Here is a 16,174-nt window from a genome sequence, read left to right as displayed (position 1 = left end):
CTCATGTAGCTGAGAACCAGAGTGAAAGTTCTGAAATCCGCATTGTATGGAAAGGCCTTGTTGCTTGTTTGTTTATTGTGCATCTTTCTCATTTTATGCCTCTGCTTTGCCTGAAGCTGCCATAAGGCACGAGCCAATGTGGTTGCTATTCTCCAGTGAAGTATGCAAATGTAAACATGAGCTAAATGCACAGTTATGGGATATTTACAGTTGCTACAACTCTGCATCTCATCTCCTTATTCCTTCTTTGCTTTTTTCTTCTCATGATTTTTATCTGCTTCCACTGCTGCAACATATATAAAGGTAGAATAGAGAAAATCAAATCCATTAAGAGTCAATAGAGGGAAAATGGAATTAAGCATCAACTGGGGCACAGAACTGTTTTCACTTTTAAATTACCATTCTGTACTAAGATACCTTTTTCACCAATTTTTCCTTATAGCAAAGTCCACTCATAATATGTGCTCAATAAATGTTTGCTGAAAAAAATTTTCTGGAAGATACCTAAAATCTTGCCCTGGAATTTTAAGAATCATATTTCTAGGATGAGATGTACAGTATCCTTGAAATCATCTTTGTAACTTTGTCTTCCTTTCTGTATTTTGATCACTTAAACACAGGATGATGGCTACTGGCTTTATGAGGTGCTTTCCCAGCCACAAGCAGGGAGCTGGATGGGAATGGAGCAGTTGGGACACGAACCAGCACCCCTATGGGATTCCAGCACCTGCAAGGCAAGGACTTAGCCACTGAGCCTTCATACCAAGCTCAGAAATTTGTGTTTGTATATAATTAATATTGTTGGAATCATTTGATGTTGAATAGGAAATAAATTTCTTTTGGAAGTTCCTTGCATTCATTTATCAGACTCCACGGAAGAGAACATACAGCTTTTTCTCATACACTAGAGCTGTGTCTTACAATGAGAAGGTGATACTCAAAATGTGATGACTCCTAATTGTAAGTCATTTCTTTGTATTTCTTCAAACTGGTAGACTTAATTTTTATTGAGCCACTGTGCAAAGCATCACTGCCACCCAGACTTTATATTTTGTATTTTTCTCTCTAGAATGAAAATACCAATTCTTCAGTTCTTTGGCACTTCAGCCACATAGCCCAGATACTCAACCCAATCTTAAAACACTACAGAGTGAGTTCTGAGTCAAGAAACCACAAAGATGCTTGGAGTTTGAAAATAATGGGGGTGATGCTGGTCACAAGTGCGTGCTTTGTATTGCCACTTCAGAGTGTTAGCTATCACAATTCTCTGATTTAGTGATCTGGATTTATAACGGCTTCATTTTAAATCAGTCTTTCTTCTTCTCAAAGGGAAGAGCCCAGCTCAAGTTGAGTTGATTCTTTCTTTCCGTTCTCAAACTAACTTACGTACTGTGCCATCAGGTGTACAGGGAAAGCTCTAAGTAACAATCACCATGGAGTCCTGTACTTTTCTTAAGGTGAATGACATCTCTTCTTTAGTTCTCTAGAGGTTATCTGGTCAGGTAACTCTCAAACTCCTAATACAATAGCTGACCCTGAGCTGACTGTGGAAGAATCAGCTGGTAGCAAGCAAAAGTGAAGATTTTTGGATAAAAATTCTGATTTAGCTCTTTTGAGCTGAGACTCAAAAATACGTACTTGTGGAACACCTTCCATGATTTTCTGGAGCAAAATTTGGCTACCAGAATTTTCTAAAATTTTTAAAGCTCTTTAAATTTCATTAAAGAAAAAGTCACATTATGAAGATTAAAGAATCATCTGCAAGATGTTTTAACCCTCTCCGGTGCGGGGAAATTTTGTCCTGCCTTGGACTGTTTGGATGTTTATAACATCATTCATAGGCCAAGCAAAATGATCAGCTTAAGAACTAACCCGCTTTGGACCACCGTGATAACCTAGTGATTATAGCCTCACCTTGCAGTTTATGTCCCAGATGCTCCACTTCCCATCCAGCTCCCTGATTGTGGCCTGAGAAAGAAGTGGAGGATGGTCAAAGCTGTGGAACCCTGCACCTGTGTTGGAGACCTGGAAGAAGCTCCTGGCTCCTGGCTCCTGGCTTCAGATAGTCTCAACACTGGCTGTTGCGGCTACTTGAGGACTGAAGCAGCAGATGGAAGATCTTTCTCTCTCTGTCTCCTCCTTTCTGTGTATATGCCTCTCCAATAAGAGAAATAAAATAAATCTTAAAATTAAAAAAAAAAAGAATTAATCTCCTTTAAGCTTACTGAATGCAAGTACCATCTTTGGTTTTCTTGGCAGGCCTGGACCAAATAATTTTGCAGGCCTTGCACAGCCCACGGGCTGGATATTTCAGACCCCATGCAGACTATCCAAGTCTGTAGCATGTCTTAAAATATAATTGGCAAATTTTAAACTTACTTTATGGTATTGGAAAACAAAGCATGTTTTACTCTGATTTAAATTGTATTCGCTGTATTTTTACTATTGATGTATGTATATCATTATTGAAATTTTCTTTTAATGTGGTATTAAGTGTTTAATTTTGTGAGCCAGCTTTGTGGCATATCAAGTAATGGTGCCTCCTGTAGCATCAAACATCCCATATGGGTGCCAGTTTGATTCATGGCAGCTCCACTTTTCATTCAGCTCCCTGCTACTGTATCTGAGAAAGCAAATGGCTCAAGTCCTTGGGCCTCTATCCCCATGTGGATGACCTGGAAGAAGCTCTGACCCTCTTGGCTCTGAACACTCCAGGCTCTGGCACTTTTGACCATCCGGCGAGTCAAATGAAGGGTTAAAGATGGGTCTGTGCTTTCTTAACTCTGCCTTTCAAATAAATACATATATCTAAAAAAAAAAAAAAAAAGAATGTAGACACTGAGCCTTCTTTTTGATATATTTGGGAATCACTTTCATCTCTTTCAATTTCCTTTTCGATGTTTAAGTTTTTAAGAGTAATTATCCAATATCTCAGATGTGATTATTCACTTTGCATACACACTGTCCTTTATAAAGAATTATTTTGACATTTACGTTGTTTCACAACTCTATTAGCCTTTATTTAATTAATAGCATCTATTATTTATCTTAGATGCTCACATATATTTACTTCTATTTTTTTCACATTTCCCTTCCAGATACTCTGCTCTTTCTTTTGGTAAATGTAAACTTTTCTTTAGGTAATCCTACCTTCTGAGTTCACAAGAAGACAGTTCTGGCCTTTGCAGTCATTTGAGGAGTGAGCCAGAGAATGTGAGGTCTCTCTCTTTTCGTCTCTCTTTCTCTCTGTAAAAATTTGCCTTTTGGGGCTTGGCATGATGATTCAATGGCTAAACCCTCACCTTGCAAGTGCCAGGACACAGGTTCATGTCCTGGGTGTTCTATTTTCCATCCAGTTCCCTGGCTAAGGCCTTAAAAAATACAGCAGGATGGTCCAAAACCTCTGGACCCTACACCCAGAGGAAGCTCCTGGATCCTGGCTTGAAATCAGCTCAGCTCCAGCTGTTGCAGTCATTTAAGGAATGATCAGTGGGTGAAAGATCTTTCTCTCTATCTCTTTATAAAACCTCTTTACAATAAATAAATAAATCTTTTTAAAATATGCCTTTCAGATAAAATAGTGATACTTTTGTCATTGCCTTAGCATCACTGGTTGAACCTCTTGGATTAGCAGTTGTGCTGTAATCGTTCTCAGTGGTTGCCTTCTCTTCACCTTGATGGACACACCTGTTTATTAATTTCCCAGTTGATGCACCTCAGATATTTTACAAATTTTCAGTACTTCAGCTAAGCATCATAAAATCTTTCCATATTCATTAGGAAAACCTTTGTCTACTTGCCTTATAATCGTGAACATGGAAATACTGGGAAAATAATTTTGTATAGCTTCCAAATTTTAATATATACTGTCAATTTATCTTTAACACATTAAAGTAACACGCTATACCAGGCATACTGAATCTCTAGAAACCAGTATTTTTGTGGATAACTGGAGCTCACTATGATCTTTCTTCCTTTGATACAATATTGTTTAAAGTACAGTGAGAATGTCACATATTTATTTCTGTGGCAGACAGACCTTAATCCTGTCAACAATCTATAAGCTTATGGCTATTATTCCACTTTTTACTTGAGGAAAATGAAACTTGGTAGGATTAAAACATGTGACGATTTTATCATCAGTAAATGATAAAGTTATGTTTCTGAACCCAGACTCTGAACAGTTAATTCCTAGAATATTTTAACTCCTATGATATTTATAAGAATATATGATTTTTTCTTTACTTTCAAAACTTAAAAACATTACATTTAGATGTTCATCTATTCATTAATTTCGATGGGTTAATAGGAGTTTTTTTAATTCTGAAAATGGGTCCTTTGTCCGGTTTAGAAAAGTGTCCCAGTATAAGCTGATTGTTACTTTTGTGATTTTTCTTGTTCTTTCTTTAAAAACAGCAAAATAGCCCCCTCTGATCTGAATTCCGTAAGCTCTTCTTCAGTTTAACAGCCATACTGTTTATTAGTTTTTCTGTGGCATGTATCCTGCTGATTGAGTAACCTCATTTTCACAGACTTAATCACAGGAAGTGAGATTCACTCTACATTCTGGAAGAGTACTGTGCTGAAAGGAAATATATCAACCTTCTTTGGCTGGTTGCTGGTGCTAACAAGGCACCTCTTCTCTCTGACTCTTGATGATCATCCTGTGAAAAGGGAGCAGTAATTGCCACACCCATCCCTCAAGAGAGGAGACTAAAGCACGGGAAGTGTGCTGCAGACATCTGAAAACACATTCATAATAGCAGAGATTTTTAAAAACTTATTTTGGTGCTAGATCGAGGGCAATATATTATTCCTAAAAGCAAATCCTTCTGACACAAGTAGTCCAGAATAATCATTCTAAAAATGATAAAACTGCAAGACACAAAATTTGAGTAACTTCCCCACAGTATCAGATTAGTAACATATATGGAACAAACCTGCAGTAAACAGACTTACATTATTCTTATTTGTTTCTGAGATATGTTTATCAACCAGGAACTATCTGGTCCAGCCACATCATGGGCCGTAAGGGCCCTAGAAGGTTTTTTGGAGAGAGTTTTCATGTCAGATGCTTCAGGGAGTTAATTTGGGGTGTAGGCAGTGAGCCAGCTTGGCTGAATCCTACCCGCTTCTTCCTTGGTTACTGCATGGTGATTTTAAAAATAGTTCTCCCTGCTGAGTGATAAGAACAGCTTCCCCAGGGAAAGAGCAGTTTGCACAGCTGAGCCTGTTCCCTAACTTTGTCCTGAGATAATCCCATGTAAGCAAAACTTGAAGTAAGGAAATGAAAAGAAAGAAACTGTATTTCACGAAGAGATCATCGAATAAGGTAAGGTTGGCAAATTTCTAGGTTACCCCAATTATTACAACTCAGATTATGCAAAAAGACTTGTTTCCAACACAAGGGAAAGACAGTAAACTACAGCAAACCCTCCACCCCCACATAAAAAAGCTCCACCCTTTCTTGTCAAAATTTCCAGATGTGCACCAAGTGATCAGACTTTTCCATTAAAAGTTCAAAAGATGGAATCCAGATGTTTGTCTCAGCTCTGTGACCTTTGACCTTTGATGCATTTACTTGCTTTTGGATTTTTTTTTTCTGGTCACATGATGCTCTGAACTTTATGCTCTACCTAAATAACTCTGAAATTTACTCTATGATAATGGAGCATCAAGTTGTTTGGATTGAGGATCAATTTCACGTCTATGAAGTGTTGCTGCAACTTTAAAGTTTTCTGTTTTTTTCAGTTATTTTGAAAAGAATGTCTCTGTTTAAGTCATGTTATCACTATTCTATCTGGAATTTTAAGTGCTGAGCACTATAAGTGCCAAATGTTTGACGCACTTTGGCAACAGAAGGTTGAAATAGATAAAGACGCCAATAGAATATACATTATTTTTCCTGGTATTTATATCAAATAGAGCATTAATGGCTATTAATTTTATCCACTCTGAGGTAGTGGATAAAATGTTCTAAGAAAGAAATTACTTTAAAAATATATGTTTTGGCTTTCAACAGGCAATCATGAAAACAAGCAGCTTACACAACATAGCAAGAAAAACGCCTTTAAGGAAGAGTAACAGTCTCCCATGCAGGACACAAATGTGATAGTTCCCAGCCCTAAGATGTTAACAAGAGCTTGTAAAAGCTGAAAACAAAAACCTGTGAAAAATCACGTTTTCAGTGGCAATGATTCAATATGAAAAATCACTTGTATCCTATAATGCTAACCAAAGAATGCCAAATTATTGCTTTTCTCTAGTCCTATGGGCAGTTTCCAAGTTGGTTTGGAGGAATAGCTCGAATTTGAAGAAATACTAGATTGTTGAAATGAAACATAACAGTAAAGCCATGTTCGCTTTCAGCATTTTTAAAGGTCCTTAAAAACACTGTAAACCCTCAGTCATTAAATATTGTTTTCTTTCTCAAAGGAATGTTCAAAATGGGATTGCAGGGTGGTGAGGTCCAGCTAGTGAGAACAGAAGTGTTGCTAATAGGAAACCAAAAGGATTCTCACTATTTCTGGTCAACCTTGTTTTTTGACAAAACTGCATTGATATAATTGAGAGAGACTAATAGGAAAAAAAAATAGTTCTAAGGCCAAAATGATTCTGAAACAACTTCATTTGAAAAGTTGTCACTCTGTATTTTAATATTGTGTTCCTGGAATGGCCTCTTCTGGAAAAAGAGACATGCTGGGTTATCTGTAATGAGATCGGACCTGAGAATGCAGAACAGAATATGGACACTGCACTTCTCTGAAGATGTGAAATTCTCCAGAAGGTTTCCCAATACACAGTTCTCCTGGATCTTTTCCCTGTTCTCCATTCCCACTGGTTTGAACACTAGAAAGACTCACTTCCTATTATTTTTTCTTGAGCTAGGAAGGTAAATTTGTCAGTTACAAATGTGAATTTTTGGTTTCCATTTTCCCTCATCCCACTTCTAGGTGATTAATATAAAATAAAAACCTTTTTAACTACACTTTTACAACCAGACCACATTTTTCTTTTCAATATAATAATTAGCCGGTGAATAGCTATATATCTAGATTTCATTTTATGTGGCTCTATTATTTGTATTTGTTTCAATAACATTGGCTTACAAAGACTGGATACTATGACACCATCAACAATCAGTAAATAAATCAACTTCAAGTAAAAGTATTTCCACAGGCAGTGTTCTAATCAGGCAGCAAATGGAGGCAATTCTAGGGGATGATTTGGTTAAAAGCAAGATTCTATCAGATAGAATGTGGGTATCAAAATAATATGCCTAGGTAGCTTTCTATTTTATATATTCTTTTATTTAATCATTCACTTGCTCATGAATTGTCAGGGATAACTTCTTGTTCTTTTACCTTCAAGAGCACATCATGGTGGGAGGTGACTAAACAGACATGTGCTACACTCTCTTACTCACTGTCACCTGGATCTGCAAGGTGGTCCCTAACGGGCAGTGACAGGAAGCCTGGATTCTTAGAGCTTTGGTTGGTGCACTCTGGTAATACTTGAATTATGTAATTACCACTTAAAAATTACGTTAAAATGACTCAAATAGACATTAAGTAGTAGTATCCATAAACTTACTAATTATTCAATTAGGCATTTATAACTTTAAATATGTTTATTACACTGGGCATCCTTAATTAACTCCAATTGCACTTCTTAAAGAAATTGATCTATATTTTCCAGGAGCCATTTGTGGCTTCTTCAGTGTTTCAATTATTGGTCATGTATTTTGATCAGAATTTACCTGCTCTATTGGACCTTCATAGACCCACGAGGTTAGAGCTTTCTGTTCATGTTTTTGTGACTTGTAACATTGCTTGTATATGGAAATGAAGTGGAAATTTCCATTTCATTTGACTTAACTTTTCTCTTGCTTGAAAAGTTATGCCACCTGCCACTGTTTTAGTTACTGACAACAAAAATTCCTGAGTCGCTTTAAGTCATTAGAGTTGGTTCAAAAAATAAAGACCACTTGACTTTATTTCTTAAAATTTTTTTGCATATTTGAAAATCAAACAGGCAAAGACATACATTTTATGCACTGGTTTATTCCCTAAATAGTCAGAACAGCTAATACTGAGCCAGGCTGGCACCAAAGTGCTCAAGCCATTGCCTGCTGCCTCCCACAGCAAACATCAGCAGTAAGATGGAATTGGAGGTGGAACTAACACTCAGATCCAGTCTCCCTGACACAGAATATGGATAGATAGGCAGTATCCTAACTCAGACAAATGCCCACTCCAGCTTGACTTGACGCCAGCTCATCCCAACCCCAAGTTGCCCTTCAGTTTCAGCTTGTACCTGCAAAGGTTGAAAGCGTGAAGTGGGACTGAGGATGAAAACAGCTCATCTTTCCACTTTTTGTTCCACACCAGTTGACCTCTTCCACATGACCTGTGCTTGATTTGTGACTTCAAATCAAGGGATCTGAGGAAGAGGTGACATAGATAGGTTAGATGTCACTTAGCTGAGAAGCCCTAGATCTGAAAATTCATGTGTACATTCTTTCCCTATGAACACATATTTGTCTTTGTGAGAGACTTTTTGCTGAACCCTTTTCTCTTGAAGTTTCTGTGACCTGGATGACACTATTCCAGGCAATCAGTGAAACTTCTCTGTGAGTTCTGTTGAAGTGTCACATTGTTCAGGAAGAACACCATGCACTCCCATCCTGTCCCTCTCATGTGCACAGCCTTCCGCCGGACACACTATCACACCCTTTGTTCTGCCAGCTTCAGTATACTATCTGATCTATTCTTCCTTACCACCAACGCAGGCAGCCAGAATTTCACATTCCACCCCGCACCCTGAGGTTCTTAAGCAGGAGTTAGACCTCAGCTCATGATCCCAAGAGGCAGGCTCGAGTCAGAGGATACAGACCAAGGTCTGGATGATTTCCTGAAATTCCTTTTGCTTGTTTAGGTAAGGATGAACACCTCAATCCACTCACCCAGGAGAAGGGAAGAAGAAATGGTAACAAGGAAAATACACATCCATAACACAAAACCTCCTTGTTTTTTCATGTCAATCTCTGTAATCTCTTCATCTTCTGGGTCTGTGTGGTAAAGTGTCCTGCATCAGTTTCTGGGATCACTGCCTGTTCGTGTCTGCACATAAGGTGGGCAGTGAGTATGTCTCTCACTCCTTCTGCACATCATCCATTTGATTAGTATCTGTGAAGATCCGGCAAGGACAATCCCATTGCTTCCCTTGACCACACTACCTGGATTATGGGAAGCAAGTGATTTAATTTAGCTGTTAATAGAGATTGCTTTTCTTTCTCACCTATCATTCCACTATTGATACAGTTCTATCGTTTGGTCCAGAAGGTTGATTGTACCCAACACTCAGTCCATTTGGCTATCTCAGGTAGGAAAAAGCAACCTACTAAACTCTTGAAGCAGCCATGTTTGAGTACTTCCAGGCATGGTCCTTAAGAACACTGATACCTCATGCCTTACAGATTCTCTGTCCTGTGGCTCTCAGAGAGCCCTTTGGATTCAATCACTAAGTTGTCATTAAATGGGCTAAAACCCAGAAAATACTAGAATAGAAAAAGAGAACATGTTTCAGGCCGAAATGGTCCATGTAAGGCTTTGGTCAGATGGGCCATTTCTTTTCAACAGTGTTAATAGTCCTAGTTTAAGGGTCTTAACCAACTAGCAACTGTCTTAAGAAGTTTCAAGCTCAAGCTCAGCCAAGCTTGCAGAATCAAGACATTAATGATTGACTCTAGAGTTTAAGCAAGTTTAAGGCATAGAGTTAGTTTAATGTTTAAATTCTTATACAAAGAAAAATATGGCTTAGATTTCAAACTTTATACTGTCTTGAATCAAAGTGGTGTCTAAAACACGGAATTTCATAGCTTGCCCATGACAATTCACAAATGTTTACTCAATGGTTTTGAATGCTTACTAACGATAAAATCACTCATTGACTTCATAAATCTTATGAAATATTTTTAACAGTTTGCAATTTCCATTTGTTAAGATTAGCAAAGGATGTACGAGGACCTGCTCGCTTTCCCACATGAAGCCGTGTAAATTAATTGGTCCCAGCTTACACCGCTGTTGTCGAATCGACACGATCTGGCTGCCTTGTGTGAAATGCCAACTAACAGATCAAAGTCTCCAGAGAATGAGCCCTGTTTCCCTCCAGATATGTGTGGTTTTCTGGAACTCCATGTCTCCTGTCTGTTTAAATGTCTGTGGGTCATTGTGAGAAGACAGTCTGTATCATTTTTATTTGGACCCATCTTATTCCTAATTTGCAGATCTGTGAGCCATCTGAGTATTTCACACCCATGAGATGGTGTTTGAAGTTTTTACTCAGTTATGTGCACATGGATGCACTCTGGCCATCCCGTCACTGATTCCAGTTCCCCGCCTGAACAAGGCAGGCTGGTGCTACATGTCTGCCTTCCTCTTCCTCTCTCTCATCAACTTACAGTCTGTGTCCCTGATAATACTGTGAAAGGAAGCACCACTGAGATGTATCGGGCAGGGGTGTTCTGTGTGGACATCAATGATTAACATTAGATGATTCATTTTTTATTTGCATAGGTGTATAATTCAATGTCATTAAATGTATTCATGATACCAAGCCTTTTTCATCCTTCCCAACAAAAGCTTTGTTCCCAGAAACAATAACTACTCTATCCCCTTCCCCAAATATTATTAACATTGATGTCAATGAAAGATAGCCCCAGTGGGATGGAAAATACATGAATCATGGTCATGTTAGTACTACATGAGGGATCCTGTGAAAGGCAATTGATTGGGAGAAAAACTACAGGTTACAAGATCTAAATGGATCAGCTTTTAGTATATAAGGAAAGTTTGTGGAAACATCCTTTCAGTTGACACAAGGTTCTTTTTATAATAGGTTCTTTCATATTCAGGTAAATTGAGCATGAGCAATATTGGGAGAGGGCCATGGCTTCAATATGGAGGACAGAGTTCTCAACTGTGTAACGTGTCTCTTGCTGTCGAGGAGAGCTACAAAATGAGATTTTTGGACAGGCAGGACTTTCCAAAGATCTTGGTTAAAAACAACAGGATCAAATGAGCAGTGAGGGCAGTTTAGGGCTGCTCCCCCCCCCCCTCTGTCTGTCTCTCTCTCTCTCTCCTTGTCTTTCTCTCTTTCTTTCATTTCCTCTGTCTCTCAGAAGGACCCTCCTACCAGTACTGCTGTGCAAAAGGACAACTCATTTAACAAGCTGAGTCACTCCAGGGGGACAACAAAGCCAACAAGTTCTGAGTCCCACAGTAAATTGTCTCTCGCTGAATGATGTCTGGTTCCTCTCTGAAAAGCATGTTCTCTACCAACTTGCTGTTTGCCAAGGGTCAAATATGACAGAAATGAAGTGTTGGTAATAGTGATTGAAAAGGATTCCTACTGTTTGTGACCAGTGCTGGGTAGCAGAAAGGCCAAATTTGTGGGCCAAAAAACAGCAGGAGCCAGTAAACTTTCCCCCAAGACTCACTAAACTTTGAGTCACCTCTGCTCCCCCAGCCATTCTGTCAGCTCTGTTTGGGGGAAACCGATATTATAATTGCTAATCTCAGCAAGGGCCTAATGTGCAACCTGAAGCTTTTCAGCCTTTGGTGTAATTAGGGTGGAGGGCCAGGCAGGCAGACACTGGCGGGCTCCGCCCTCACCTCCCCAATCACCCTGGTTGGGTTTCAGGCACACACCCTTGCATCCTCTGTAGACAGGTAATTGAGCAGTGCCCGGCTCCCAGCCTCAAGTGAGGGGAAATTATTCCTGCCCAAACTGGCTGGGAGCTATTAAAGGTTTAAATGTCACCTCAAAAGGACTCTGTGCTAACCTTTAAGTGGTGGCGTCTTGAGGGCTGTTTCAGGCAGGATTTGCCCCCTCCTAGGGAGTCTGTGGAGCTGAGAACATTTGTCTGAGCTGTTTCTCCACCCCCTCCTTTTCTTTTTCTCCGTTCAGGGAATTATCACTGTACCTTCAAAGGGGGAAAAGCGTAGGACAACCGGCACCTGCCGGACTGGGCTTCCCAATGAAGGCTCTCTAGGCTGAGTGTATAATTTCATTTAATCCTAAATAGCCCCCTTTACCTATTGTCGACAAATTCCCTTTAATCCTAACCACCACTTACAAGAATATTTACTATCAAAAGCAGACAAATCGCTATTTAAATGTGGATTTACTCAAGTCTGAAACTATGACAGTGACATATGGTAAAATGATAATATGTAAATAAAAACTGGAGACAGATTTATCCCCTGAGAAAGCTGGACAGAGCAGTGGATTAAAGTCACATGTGATCTACTCTGAGTGGCCTCAATTCAGGCCCAACGTTCAGCTATGACCAGCAACACCATTCATTCTGCTTACTTCAATTCATTTGGTCCTAGTTCTCAATGACCCTCTGTAACCAGGCACACACCTCAGATAAGTAGGCTTTGATGTTTACAGCACTTTGGAGCAGCATAAATGCAAACTGCACATTATTTACGGTTTGCACTTGCAGCGTAACGTGCATTTGTCAGGAGTCTGAATACAGGTAGACATGGATGTGTGTTAGCTTGGGTTACTTGGCTTCCAGAAGCTAACCAGAAATAACAAGCGCAAAAAGGCAAATAAAATACCACCCCAAAGACAACAGCTTTCAATTATTGCCCATGATTTTGAATTCCTCCCAAACAGTTGAAAGGCAATTTAGAACAGATGGCATTTCTCTGAAGCAGCCAAGGGCACCAGTTACTCCTGACACTGAGAGGTGGGCAACAATGCCAGCAAAGAGAGGCGCCTCCAAATCCTCCCTCCACTCACCGTCGAGGAAGGCAACTTCGCTTCCCAGGGTTGTGCTTCCTCACTGCACTGAAATGTAATTAGAATATTTAGGAATAGGAATGGAGATTCTTTTTCCCTTAAAAAGTCAGAAGTCAAGCAAATAGTACTCTGAGTTCTTTGACAACGGTCATTTAATAAAGCTAACTCAGAAAGTACAATGTGCTAAACATCTATCTCATTTGGGCAAGTGATGATCATCTTTCCGCCGAGAGGATCTCAAAATGTGTAAAATCATTAGCAGATCCCACCTGGATGGAGGGTGGGGCATAAAATTACAGTATTGTAGCATACCATTAGAATAAATGATATTGAGTCCCCTCATATGTTACAAGATTGACCTAGTCCCTGCTAATCATATCCTCCCTTAAACCATCTCATCCAAAGGCACCAAGTCTGGGAATGAAGACAAATTCCCTTTGACAACTTCAGAAAAGATCTGACCTCTCTAACTTGGACAGTATAGTGGCTGATGAGAGTTGGGTTTGCGTTGAGAAAATACAGCGTTCACGGGGTTGGATCCAATGTATTTTATATCTGAATTGGGAGGGAGTTAGAAACAAAGGTAATTTATTTTCTGGAACCAAAAACTCATTTTGGGACTCCCATTTGAGTGACAAGGACACCAGCGCTTGAGTCATCCACTGTAACCTCCCAGAGTATGCAGTAACAAGAAGCTGGTTAGCAGTGGAGTGACCGGGACTTGAAGTATGCACTCCAATACAGAATGCAAACATCCCAAGAAGTGACTTATCCACTATGCTGTAACACCTACCTTTGTGTAAACTATTTTATTGAGCTGTTTATTTTCTTGGCAGCTAAGTCTGGTTCTGTTTTAATTTTGTATAATCCTTAAGACTTTTGTTGAGAAGGGTGGACAAAAAAAAACTGTTTTGCCAGGTCAGCCACTTTATCGTGGGCAGGAAAAGGTGAAAATGAGAAGAAAAATACAATAATAACACATGCTTGATGGAGGGGTCCCTAGATATGAAGTTTCTCATCAACACATTAGCCAAACAAGTCCCACAGCACTTTGATACCAACTTAAGGCACTTCAGTGTATAGCTATATGCTTCACAGAAAATAGAAAAAGAAGAACCCACAAATTCAATCCAAGAAGAAACTTGGTTGATAGAAGCAGCCAAGTGTCCATGGTTCAATAAAGGTAGTTGCATTCAACTAAATATAGGTATCCAAAGGTTGGTGGCTGAGATGGCCAAAGGCCTGCAGACGGCTGCAGTAAGATAATTTATCAGGGCCACCATGCCTTAAAATAATAGATGTTGGTCATCGGAGCTCTTGTACAGTATTTCACTTTATGACTTTGGCAGTCTTTTGTTGTTGTTGTTGTTGTTGTTCATTTTTACTCACTGAAAGTAGTTTTGGTTGCTCTGCGATAATATAATTCACTTGTAAAATTAACACTGTGCTCACCAGACAATCAAGAAGGCAGAAAGCTTTGTGTTTGCTGCGGATGCCTGCTAAACCAACCATGAAACTCAACAGTCCTGAAGATATTGGACAACGGAAGAAAATAGGTCCTGCCTTGGTATATTAAGAAAAGATTAAAAAAACACAAAAATTTGGTGATAGTTACAGATAGAGCCATTAGTCTTTATTGTGTCCATTTTGGTCAGAACATTTTGTAGCATCTCCTGGACTTAGGTTCAGGGAGTAGAATGGTATTAATGACCCCATTAATGTAAAATAAGCATCTTGGAGTTCGAGCTTCACCCATAATAAAGTAGCTCAGAGGATCCCTTGCTTCTGTTGCCACTGAGAATCAACAACAACTGATGGTCTTAAGTTAACAAGCTAATATTTCATCCATGGATACCAGAGCATGAATGGCTAAATACGCCAGTGAGGAGAAGAGGCACATATGCGGCTATTTGCCTGACACAACTTCTGCTGTCATGGCCTATTAAAACCAGTTTACATGTGCATGTCGAATTTGATGAATATGTATGTGACCCTGTTCAGAGCCATCACTCACTGGGCTATGGCCCCCATGGCAGGGAAAACAGCACCTCTCATTAAACACAGCATGAGTTACAGGCATGTTATGTTAATATTTCTTCAGAACTTTAGGGGGTTTTCGTCTTGTTCTAATAAATCGTGTGAAGAAAATAATTTAAAAGTATAATTGATTGAAAGAAGAAACCTTTTCCTCGTTTTCCTCTTAACTGTTTTATTTGGTGCGTAAGTTCTGGGAGGTTCTTTCCTGAGGAAGTTGTAGGACATGCTATGAATTGTGCTTTGTTTCACTCCTTTGGGACTCCCAAGCTTGGCAGCCTCCTCGGTGGGAAGTCTGACAGGGCTAACAGGAGACCTCCCTGCAGGGAAGGGAGAGTGGCTTTGAAACCTTTGGACCATAAAGGAGTCATCTGGTAACTCACAGTTCTTACTAGCAAGTTAAGTTTGTAGTAGGGGTTCATCAAACGATAGCTGATCCATTAACCATTACTATTATTATTTAAGTTACAAAGTCAAGAAAATCTAGAAGGGGACATATAAAGCCTTTCTGAAGATTACCTTTTTTTCTTTATAGATTTACTTTTATTTTCTTTGAAAAACAGTTTTTATTAAAGATATTTATTTTAAAGGCTTTTAAAGGCAGATTTTACAGAGAGACAAAGAGAATGTCTTCCATCTGCTGATTGACTCCCCACATGGTCATGACAGCCAGAGCTAAGTTGATCTAGAGTTGGGAGTCACGATCTTCCTCCAGGTCTGCCACATGGGTGCAAGGGCCCAAGGCCTTGGGTCATCTTCCACTACTTTCCTAGGTCATAAGTAGAGTGCTGGATCGCAAGTTGAGCAGCTGGGACATGAACCAGCACCCACATGTCAGTGCCACATGGCAAAGATTAGCCTAATGTACTGCTGTGTCAGCTCCAAAAGGGAGATTTTTACAGAGGGAGAGGAGGAGAGACATTAGAGCGATGCCTTCCATCTTCTGGCTCATTCCTCAAATGACCACAGCAGCTAGAGTTGAGCTGACTAGGAGTCTGGAGCTTTTTCTGGGTCTCCCAGGTGAGTGTAGGGACCCAAAGACACCCAGTCACCCTCTGCTCTTTCCCAGGTACATTAACAGGGAGCTGAGTCCGAAGTGGAGCAGCTAGAACGAGCAGCTAGAATGAGCAGCAAACGGGATGTCATTGCTTATAGGTGGAGGATTAGTCTGCTACTGTGCCAGCCTTTCAAAACATGTGGGGCAAATCATGATACTCCTGGAGTTTATCTTATAGTAATACAAATATACCATTAAAGCAGCAATTTCACAGACTGTTTCAAAATATCTAAAAGGCCAAATACAGGTCCAACTATCCATACAATT

The sequence above is a fragment of the Ochotona curzoniae genome, unplaced genomic scaffold, assembly GCF_017591425.1.
Source record: "Ochotona curzoniae isolate NIBS_2020 unplaced genomic scaffold, NIBS_Ocur_1.0 contig_883, whole genome shotgun sequence".
Classification (NCBI taxonomy): domain Eukaryota; kingdom Metazoa; phylum Chordata; class Mammalia; order Lagomorpha; family Ochotonidae; genus Ochotona; species Ochotona curzoniae.
Note: the sequence above shows the minus strand (reverse complement) of the source record.